Source organism: Falco biarmicus, chromosome Z, assembly GCF_023638135.1.
Source record: "Falco biarmicus isolate bFalBia1 chromosome Z, bFalBia1.pri, whole genome shotgun sequence".
NCBI lineage: Eukaryota > Metazoa > Chordata > Aves > Falconiformes > Falconidae > Falco > Falco biarmicus.
The window spans coordinates 56,606,968-56,619,063 of record NC_079311.1 but is presented as its reverse complement, the minus strand read 5'-3'; positions in this window follow the sequence as shown (position 1 = coordinate 56,619,063).

Below are 12,096 nucleotides of genomic sequence, written 5' to 3'. Positions count from 1 at the left end.
GTATCTAAACCCTTTCTCTTGTAACGGGAGCTGGGAGTGTTGCTGTGAGCTTCCTGGAAATGATTGAAAATGTGTGAAATGGAACTAGACCAGCCTACGGTCCATGAGAGGTCAGAAATGTCCATCTGCATGCAGGCATCACATTGCAGATGAACTAAGGAGCAGTGGCTCTGTGGTGACAGCCTAGTTTTAGTGTGGAAAGATCTAGTCATCCTACGGATTATCATGAGGGACTACAGTAGTCCCCTGTGTTCCTTTTGGGGATAAAGCTTGAAACTTGGTGATTTATGGGCTTAGGGCATCAGTTCAATAGCAGACATTTTAGAGGCCTCCAAATCCATGAACCTGAAGTTATTTTATTCTTAACTTAGAAACAAATTGCAGGCTATAAGATTAGGACAAAAGATCCAACCAGAGGCAATGACAAACTATGTCAGTTCTCTGTTGACACCCATTGCATGAAGACTCATAGTTGTCCTAACTGCTGTGTGTTTGCAGCTGGACAGAAACATGAGAATAGCAATCTCTGACCAAATAAAAATATCCACCTATCACAGCATCTGATAGTGACAAAACACAGATTCTGGGAAAGGAATGAGTTACAAGAACAAGCTTGTAGTGATATTCCCACAAAATAATTAATCAGCCTCCAATGAATTGTTCAGGTAATTTTTGAGTCAGAGGTGGTACCTTTGTATTTTATATACCTTGATGGATTTCTCATCTGCTTGCCTGTCCAGTTGTTTTTAGAGCTTGTTTAAATTTTTAACATCCGTATTGTCCCATTGCAATCTGTTTTACAGAACAGTCTGTATGGAAACCAGCTTCTCTTTTTTTGTTTGGAGCCTGACATATATTAGTTTGATTTGATACCCATAGATCTTGTGTAAAGACAGTATCATTTCATACCATTTAGAAAGTTATGAAAGAAAACTGCTTTACACTTAACAAAAAATACCTCCAACTACTTGAGGCTGACTTTAGAATATGTTCAGATTTATTTTTTTTGAACTGTCGGTTTAATAGCTTTCTAAGATATTATCACTGAATGATAATCTCCACATAACAGCAACGAAGAAGGAAGGGAAACAGAAGGAATGCATACCATGTTTTAATACTGAAGCTGCAAGGGAGCAAGCCTTTAAAAAATAGTCCATTAAGAGAACTCCAGTTCTGCAGAAACAAAGGTATTACTTTCTTCTTGCCCTGTTCCAGAAGATGGCATCCTGTGAATTTAATGGGAACAAGGTGAAGACACATAGAAGGCAGAAACATTACTGTACAAAGCAGACTACTGATACAAGATTTATTCACTTAATAAAAAGAAATATGTAAATATCTATAATGAAAAACAAGAAAGAATTTGAAAAACAGAGGGTGTTAGTTAATACTTACAAATAGTTAAGAGACATGGCCTTGGGAGAAGGAATAGACACCAGAAATAGATGAAGCTAAGAAATAACAGTGTAAGGTCAAGGAGAGCTACATGGTTCATGAGACCAAAGAGAAAATTACTTGAACCGCGTGTGGAGTACCCCAGAGAGCATGCTAAAAGGTCCACCCCCGAGCAAAGAGAGCCCCCTGCTAATGAAGCCCCCTCCTCACAGCAGTCGCCTGTGAAAAGAAAGCACACTGTGCCTTTCGAGGGGGATGATGCTCGTGAGAGCCAGTGAGACTCAGCGGTGCCCGAACCTGCCCGAGCACAGCTGTGCGGGGTGTCCCGGCACGCGCTGGGAGGTGCGGGGCTGTGCGGACCCACCGCCCCACCCCCGCTGCGCAGCTGTGCCGTGAGCGGCTGTCCCGGCCCGCGGCTGGGGCCGCTCCCCCGCACCGGGCTCAGGGCTCAGGCGCGGGGTAACGCTACCAGCCTGTGAAGTTCATCGTTCCAAGAAATCAAGAAGGCAGCTTGTTTTCACAGGGTGGGTAACTTTATAAGCAAAATAGCACATACTGCTATAGTAACCATGGCAACAAAATTCTGAGAAGATTGAGACTGCTCCTACAGACCAGAAGGGAAAACTCTTTGGTACATCACAGTTATCATTATCTTGTTTTCCTTTTCCCTGTATGTTTTTCTATACTTATGAGAAAACGGCAACATCTGTGAAGTTGTTTTTGGGATTAGAATGTCCATGCAGAACCCATGAAAACAGTTGCAGTTCAGGAAAATAAGATTCTCACAGAAATCGCTGGAAACATGACAGAGGGAGAAGCAGAGGATGGTAGCTAAAGTGGAGCACAAGTGATTCTTAAACACTCAGATACTCCCCATACTTTATAAGCATCAGTGAGGTAAAACCACCTAACCTCAACTGGACGGGTATTAGAAGAAAGCCTTACGGAAGCTAATGATAATTAGGAAATACATACTTTCTATAATGATCAGTGAGGGCAGGCTGCTTTAAACATCACTGTTGCTGGCACACTTTGAATGCTGAGAATATGCTTTAAAAAGTGCCAAAACTGAACAGCAAGCTCCTGGACCAAAAGGTTTCTTCCTTACAGGTTGCCTGTGATCTACTGGCACACATACTTCCCAGCCTCCTTAAAACTAGGTCTTGCTTAAGCTCCTGCGCAGCAGAAATCTCTCTTCCATACCCTGAACTTACATCAAAGCTCTGAAATAGTTAAACAGGCCAAGTGACACATGGGTATTTGCCTCAGTTTTGAAGTTTAAAGGAAGGCAGAAAACCTCCAACACTTGCAAATCCTAAGCAAGTTCCTGCAGGCACAGCATAAGGCAAAAAGGCCCTTCCACATCTGTGTTTATTATGACAAATACCATTTAATCTACCGGCCTGCATTGCAACTGCTGGTTATTTTTAACAGTATAACAACAAAGGGGGGAAAATGGAAGGTGTGTCCCACCCTCCACCCCTATGCCATTAACCGAACTGCTACTTTGAGCAAATTAACTGTTCTGGGTTATCTGTCAGCTCTCCACTGTCAATGTCAAACTAAAAAGAAAGACCGGAGACTAGCCCTGTGCTTTTTACATCTGAATAAGTAAATGCTTTCCCAGATATGTCAGCACAGGGATGAGAGAAGTCAACTGTTAATAGATAAACTCACTCATAGAGAAAGAACAAAGTAACAAGCAGGTTAACTTAAGCCTTAATTACAGGATTTCGTCTGTTGCATTTTCTCTGCTCAGAAATACAGGAGAAAACTCAGATGGAAAAGGGAGACTTGAAAATACTTCACTTTTTCTCAGAGTCCTCCTGCATCAGCTATGGGTACAACGAACAGGCAGCCATAGCCAAAAGAATCAGGAGGCATGGGGAGAAATTGTATAAAACTTTGCATAGTGCGGACAGCTATATGCTGGAACGGTTTAAGTGGGAATTTGGACAAAAATAATTACTGTGTGAAAACCTTTTTCTGTGGTATATTGTGCTATATTGTTTCTATGGAATCTGTTATGCACAGACCAGGCGTTTTTCTCCATCTCATTATGAAAGACTAGAATAACTGTTGCTTGAGTATCACTACAAGTCTGCACTCCTGTCTGTTCCATAGGTGTCTCCCCTAGTCGATACCCAAAGGCTCACTTTAAGACTCTTAGGGACTTGGTGTCTTTCAATAAACTCACTAGAAAATTAGATAATGGCTTTCCTCATTGCAATTTGGATAATTACTATATTTGTTTATTTTTTTAGCTTCAGTGGCTATCTGGAGCTCCTTGGTTTGTTTTAGAGTTATAGTATTTTACAATTAAAGCTACCCCTACCAGTTTGCTTGGAAAAAGGAAAGTAAATTTTTCTTTTCAAACTCCTAGTTAAATTACTTTATATTTAAAAGTTGCCTGGTGGTTTAACAAGAACATTTTTAAGTGTTCAGAGCAGGCTGAACCAATTTTGTGGAAGAACACTGAACTGGAAAGAAATTGAAACAGAATATCTTTCTCACACTAAACCACAGGAAAAGTAAGCTTATCAGTAATAGTTTTTCGCAGGTTCTGGGTACACTGGTAACTTCAGTCAGTAAAATACCTAAATTGCATGACAGAAAAGTCTATCTCTTTTTCTACTCTTGGGTTTAGACAAAAAGCACTGAATATTTCTTCATTTTCTATGAACCAGAATTTTTTTCCTTTTCCCTTGCCTTGCCTTGCCTTGCCTTGCCTTGCCTTGCCTTGCCTTGCCTTGCCTTGCCTTGCCTTGCCTTGCCTTCCCTTCCCTTCCCTTCCCTTCCCTTCCCTTCCCTGCCCTTCCCTGCCCTTCCCTGCCCTTCCCTTCCCTTCCCTTCCCTTCCCTTCCCTTCCCTTCCCTTCCCTTCCCTTCCCTTCCCTTCCCTTCCCTTCCCTTCCCTTCCCTGCCCTGCCCTTCCCTGCCCTTCCCTTCCCTGCCCTTCCCTGCCCTTCCCTGCCCTTCCCTGCCCTGCCCTTCCCTGCCCTTCCCTGCCCTGCCCTTTCCTTGCCTTGCCTTGCCCCTTGCCTTTCCCTTTCCCTTTCCCCTTCCCCTTCCCTTTCCCTTTCCCTTTCCCTGTAGTCTTTTTCTTCTTTTTCTATTCCTTTTCCTTTCCAGCCGTATGATTCAATTGCATTGGCTGCATTAAGCAAAGAGCAAGGCTGTTCTGAGATGGCATGCAGGAAATACCTCATCAAAAGAGAGTGCAACACTCTAAACATTAAGCAAGCTGGGCTTCCAAGCGCTCAGCTGGACACCGGTGTGGAACACCATGTGACCAGCAAGCAGAGTAAAGAAGCAAAAGGTCACAGGGCAGAGGCAATGGTAGAACCGAAAAGTGTTTTGAGGTCTTAAAAGGGGGCTGGGCTTTCTCATTTTTACAACACCTTCACAAAAGCCTTCTTGGAAAGTAGAGTATCTTCACCTAAGTGGTACGGATTCTTGTGCTAACACGGTTTACAAAGATAAAATTGTTTGATCCATAAAATGATTAATATGGCCAGCCTGAGCATGACTGAGTGACTGTCTAGACCACTAAATCAAGTGCCTGGCCATAATGACATTGCTAGAACAAGTCTCACTGACTCCATCAAGGCTCAGGCTTTATCAACAGGTTTTTGGTTTAAAGGTTTTGCCAGATCAAAAGAGAGAAAAGTAATAGTAACCTTTGGGAAATTTTGATAAATACCCTGTGCCTTCTAGCGATGTGCAAGTGTCACTAATGAGCAAATCATTATGAAAAGGAAAATCTAAGACATTTTTCCTGGACCTGGTTATGTGTCTGGCTTAGAAAGTTACATGAATATCAATGGTACCTAAATACTATCCCAGGCATGCATGGTGGAGGGGAACACTCTGAATGCTGCTTCCTGAGTCAGCAATTGAGAGGACACTGGGATAATCCTCTTGCTGGCGGAGTTCCTGTCAAACACATTTGCTTACACATAGATGCAAGATACGGAAGAGAAGTCTTGCTAGCTAGCTACTTTCACTGCTGCATTTTTCTGTTGGCATATTTCACTGTTACAATGCAGCTGAAGGAGTGTTGCAGACACGTTAAACACTGATGTATCTGAAGACCTGCTACTTAAGAAATAATGAACTTCTACAAGAGTTTTTGTTTTTTAAAGAAACACTGTTTAATTATTGTTAACTGTTGTTCTGAAACTAATTAAAACACTTGCTGTGACAATATTTCCTGTTACTGTAGCTGAGTTCCAGTATTCAAAAATGTAGAAAGCTAGTTCTGTACATAATAATACTGCAACATGGGCTCTTGGGCAAAAGACTCGTACCAGGGTCCTTGCTCCCATTTGGAAGAGTACTTCAACTCTTCTCTACTGCTTCTCCCCAACTTTCTCATCTGCAGCACTATTAAACCCTCCAGAACAAGACAATTATGAGGTTTATTGTAAGCCATGTGGGCTCTGGGAGAGAAGAATTGTGCACGCCGAGTGTTTTGCTAAGCCCCTGAGAGAAGAACAATGAAACAGGAATCTTGTAAAGGATTTATGATGCCTGGGATTAAGGAAATGTGTGAATGCTCTTGCTTAACTAGTTTGAGATAAGGGAAACATATGGAAAACTTCAGTGCAGCATTACAAATGTTTCAGTGCAGGTGCTAAATAAAACAAATACTTTTATCAAAGCTCTTGTTCCAGACATCAAATAAACAAACAGAGTAAAACATGTAATTCAGAAGTGATCTTAGGAAACTGTTTCAGTGGCTATAAACACAACGGCACTTGCTAGTCTGTTATGAGGATATAGGCTGCATTCCCATTCATGACTAAAGCTGACTTCATTTGCAGTCACAGGAATCCCATCCCAGCAGTCTTTGGACTGAAGTTTTCATCAAAGGGTGAAGGACCAGAGGCATCTATCACTGAACAGCTCACCAGAAGATGGATTCTGGTGTTGATCTCTTAGCTCTGAATCTATTATGTTTAAATTCTTGCTATATCTTAAACTTTCTGGAAGACCTCGCAGAGGTTGTTTTGGGTTTATGCCCTGTCCCCTGAGCCACAAAATGACCATAATAACACTCCATGGAGTTGTATCTTTTTGAGTAGGAAGGCATCAACAGACCATTTAGCTTGTTATCAGGAATGACAAGGACCACAGAACATTTCCCTGTCCCTCTTACACCATCTCACCATCAAAGCAGTTTTTTTGGATTTTATATAAAATTGTTGTCTTAATTGCAGAGATCTAGATATTTGACAGTATGACATAAACATGGAGATGTCTATTGCACTTGTAAAGATATTTGCTGTATCAGAGACAAGAGCAGTAGCTTCTTGCTCACCCTCAGGTCTGCAGTCATCAGACAGAACTTGCAGGTTTCTCTTATCAGATTCTTATTATTTTGTTTTCTGTAGGTGCTGAACAATAATAGCAGCATTGCCCCTGCTTTATCAATGAATTTCTGTTCATTACTAGCAGTTACATATTTCTGATGTTATTGTTTTGTACCCTTGCTTTTAAGCCAAAAGATACACCTCTCTGCTATGTATACCATATGAAGGTATGGCAGAGCTAAATCAGTACCTACAGTCAGGTCACAGCTACTGGAAAGGTCACTGTTCTTGAGTGTGATTAAAAGACAGCTAAGGCATCTGCAACTGTAATTTACAAATGCAAATGCATGCCAAGAAAGATGAAGGCATTTCTACAGCCTGAGGTTACGCAGCTTCCTGCACCTCCACTCTTGCTCCTCCCTAGCCACCATTTCACTCTAAGCCTTCTCCTTCCTGTACACATCAGCTGTGCTGCACTACTCCTAAGTGATGGAGGTATGAACTTTTACAGGCCTGAAACAAATGATCCGACTGAGCTGACAAAATGCTGGCCTGGCATGTCTTTATTAGGCAGCAGAATTAGAGGCAGTTTCGTAAGTTATTGTTTCTGAACTACTGGAAGAAATGTGTGTACTACAGTATCCTTGACACTATCTGCATCTCTGATATGCTGTGCATGATGCAATACATACACATGTACGTGCCTTTTCAGAGTAAATCGATTTACACACAGGTAATTATGAAATTGTCCTTCTAGGTAATGTTAAAAAAGACTCTTTCAAAGGAGGGGATGTCTGGGATAATGTAAGAGGTACCATCTGCTCAGGTTCTGTCCTGAAAAACAGAAGTGATAGTCTGATCAAAATGCTACTCATAAACTTTCCACCATCTGGCTATAGTAACTGTTGTTGAACACAAGTGGTCTACAGAGCCATGAACATCTTGGTTGATAAAAGCAACAAGATGTCACAAAAGCAGTAAAACTGACATTTCTGCAAACGCAGCTGCACTAAGATGGGGCACATACCTGGGAAAGAAACAGCTAAAGTTCCTTCACATTCCTAGTCCTTGAAGTTAGAAAATGTGTTATTATCTTGTGACAGAAAGAAGTGTTACAACAGACACCTCTTTTCAGTCCTTACAGTGATTTTATGGCATTGAAGGAACTAGATAGTATTTGATTATTTTTTTTTTTACCGTGGGAGCCCATCCCTCTGAAAGCTAATCACCTAGTTTTATTTACTGAGTGGAGAATAATGGCTTTCTGGGCAAAACTGACAAGTTTTGTTTCTGGCTGATCATCTGATACTCACCCCTTTTAAACTGAAAAGTGATATGTGATTTCAACTTGCTAACAATGGCTCTCGCAATAATGATGGGATGTGTCTGACACGGTGTCTGATGCATAGCATTTTGGGATTTGCTTTGTAAGGCAGTATCCCAGATCAAAAATGTAGTCTTTGGATTTTTACTAGTAATTTGTACTCAATAGACAGTATTTTACTTGCCTCCCTCCCATCTTCCTTGCATGCTTATTAGACATTATTACCAAAAAAGAGGCATAAAAAAATATCAGAATAGCTGTTCCAAGTGAACTCTGAGAAAGTATCCAACAAAACTATAAACTAAAGTCTCAATTTGAGATGGACACACTGTGTTCTGAATCTGGCTGGGAGGCCTGGAAAAAGAACTATTTGCTGTGTTAGGCTCTGGGAGCTTCAGAGCTGCTTCTCCCAAGTTATCAAATACCTGCCGTTACAAAGCCTCCTTAGCTGTTATTATAAAATAATTCCTGGCTGCACTATGGTACCACATAGAAACTCCAGACAAAGATCTGCGCTCTGGACAGATACTGTCTGATGTTCCTCTTGCCTTGCATACGGTGTTATTTTCAGAAAGCTGTTTAAAAATTTTTTGTAATGGTAAATGTTAAAACATTAGATTTTGCTCTTTTATGTCTTTTCTGGGTACTGGAGCTTCTGATGTTGCAGTTGCCAAGGGGAGGGGCAGTGTGTCTTTCTCTTCCCCCTAAAGCAGATCCTATTAATTAAGTGTGAAGTCTGCTTTCAGCCTAGAGTCCCTCTTTCTAGCCTCTTGTTTCCTCACCCTTATGTCCCTTTCTTTTCTCCCGTGCATTCTTTTGAATCCGTGCTACACTCACCTGTCCTTCCTGGGCAAGCAGCCCATTTCCCAAAGCACTTTGGATCCCCAGTGTTAATGTGCATCTCTCTTGTTCCTACTGCCAAATAGGGGTTGCCTTTATATATACATACATATATAATGCATGTATTTTTTTATAAATATATAAAATGGCCTAGTTAGATGGTTAGTCCCCAAATGATGAAGAACAGGGAGATAGAGGTGGGAAAAGAAGGTTAGACATCTTCTATGTTTTACATATGTTGCAGGCTCTCCCACCACTCATTTCCATTCATGTGGCACCGAGTTTTTAAATAGACACTGTCTTTGAAACGAAGAATCTCCTGCTGTTCCCTTCCCATCAAATGAAATGGATTAAGCTATCTTCAGTCACAAACTTCAAAGACAAAATCAACAGATTAAGTCTCAGGTAGGATATTGATGCCAGTGGGTCTACTGGGATTGATGACTGGTACTGTTTGGAGGAAGGCATACAAACAGTGGTCTCTGAGAGATAAAAGAAGAAAATTATCATACAAAAACACAATACGGAGACACTTCCTTGAGACCAGTCTGGAGACATTCTCTGTGTTGAGAACAAAGACTACAGGACTGGATCTATAGCAGGATAGCTATAGCACCAGTTCCACAAAACGCTAAATTCTCTGCCACTCAGGCACCTTGAACCAACATTTCCTCCCTCCCTAAAGCTGGACATGTTAAGTTCCCTGCATATGTAATAGTCCGCTTCCAGCAGTGCCTTCAACAGTGCCAACCAGCTAGGAAAATACTTCAATCTTGCTCCACTCCAAAATTACAAACTGACACAAGGAAGGACTTGAAGGGAAGCTTCTTATAGTCAATGAGACTGCACTAACTAGTACATAAAAATGGGTGCCATCAAGTTCTGCCATTGAGTCTGAAAAAGTAATGTGCACCAAAATAAAAAAAAAAACAACCCCACCAAAAAATATCTTTGCCCACCAGAGCTGACACGTCCTTGTCTTTGGCCTCTGGATCTGCTACCTCCTGCTTCTGAAAGGTGAAAATTTATGTGGTCCTGACCTGAGTGAAGGGTTTGGCATGTTTAGAGCAATAATGTTGTCTTGTATTTTTTCTCCTACATTGAAAGGTTATATTCTCCCCACAGGGAAAGGGATTTATTTAGTGAAAAGGTCAGATCTAGGCCATAGTAGACTAAAAACCAGATGACTCTACCTTCACTTCTTATTCTCACAGAATCTTTGGGAAACAAATTTTCCTTGTTTGACTTTCCTAGACCACTTTCCTGACAGGCAGTACTCTAATTGTACAATAACCCTCTAAATTAGAAGCTGAGTGAGCTGATGAAGCAACTTTGCACCTGACAGTTTTATTTGGGTTCCTAAACAATTGTCGTTTTTCCCATAAAGCACACATGATGATTGCACAGAAGAGCTATTTTTCTCTCTTGATCTTTTTATTAACCTGTCCAATGTATTTCCTGAGGAAGTATTTATGTCAAAAGAGATTTGAATTGTTTCTCTCCTCAAATGCTTTAAGGAGATTTCTTTTCTTAATCACTCTGCTCTAATGAAAGATAAACTGTAATCCCAATTAACTACAAGAGTGAAAGTGACCCTGACAAAGCATGTTCTTAAGTACTTGGCTGAACTGGAGCCAAATAATCAATAGCTTCTGTCAGGAATCTCTCAAAAATGAATCATTCTGTTCCCAGATCATTTATGTTAATTTGTATTGAAAGTTTCATAGGTAATGTCTAGATTATAGCAATACAACATACCGCAGAAATGGCTGTTTATGCTTATCCGTATGAATAAAAAGAAAAAAAAGCAAGATATAGGCAGGCTCAATCCTCAGATCCCAATAATCACTAAAAGTGTGTGTGTGGTGTGGGGAGGAAAGCATTAAAAGAAAGCCACAAAAAACTACTTGCAGTAAACAAACTTTACTTGTGCCTACAGCTGTCATACACCTAAGAGTCAGGTGAAGTATACACTATCCATACACAGGAATAGGTTCAGAACACAGTATAGCTTAAAACCTTTTCAGGAGCAAAGGCATTAATTTGAATTTGATGTGATGCCTTTGCACTTTATTACTTCTAGTCAATGCATATGTTTTTTTTTCCAAAAGTAATTCCTTTTTTTTTTTTTTGTGATAAAAATATTGACTTTCTGTTGTGTAGCTTTTGTATGGTTTATTGAGTGGTTGCCAAAGATCAAACACTGTTCAGTGAGGAAACGTTATTTAGTTTTGCTTTTTGCTAAAGGAAAGTTCTCATCCTTTCCCTTGTCATACACAACCCGCAAATGTAATCAAATCATCTGAGCACTGCCAAATGATACAGGTGTTTTTTCCACCCAAAACCCAGCAAGAATGAATGTGAACTTCTCAGGCCAGCTAGGAGTGTTATTTGAGTCCCCATGGCTCAAGAAGGACTCCAAATTCCTTTCTGAAAACATTATTGGTTGATGACCTTGCTTGAATGGGGTCTGGCATTTCTCTGATCTTTCTCCATGTGGTCTATCTGCAGTCTCACTAATTTAATTCCTTTGGTAGGCCAAAGCATCTGTATTGTGAGACTTTCTCATGCATTAAGTACTTTTCTAAGATAAATCTAGAAATAATTTTACCGTATCCAATACATTTGGTAAAAGAATATTTCTTCCACAAGGGAACAGAACTCTGGTGAATCATTTATTAACATAGTATGTAATAAGCCATTTCTCAGGGTAATACAGTAACAGATTTGTATCAATAACAATTTCCTTATAATTTATTGTTTCTTTTCTTAAAGAGAATATCTTATTAATTACTTCTGTTTGATGTGCTTTCAAAAAAAAAGTCCCTACCCATGGCAAAGGATCTTTAAGGTCTCTTCCAATCCAAACCATTCTATGATTCCATGAAAAGGTTGTAAAAAAAAAAAATTACTTTTGCTGCATATTGTATTGCCTCTAAACACTATTCATTTGGATTATTCTTTAATTTCCCTAGTAATTTGTATGGAATTTATCATTTTTCATGACCAGGTTGAAAAGTTATGAAACAGAAGTAGCAACAGTAACAAATAAAAATACATCAAGGTCTACACAAATTATATTTATACTAGGTTGTGAAGACAAAAGAAGAATGTCCTTTTCTACTAGCTTTACATACTGCAGTTGTTACCAAAGTGGAGAAAAATCAGAGCTCGCCTACTGGGCAGATGACTCCCAGAAGTATGTGGTGCCCATGGAAAAAAA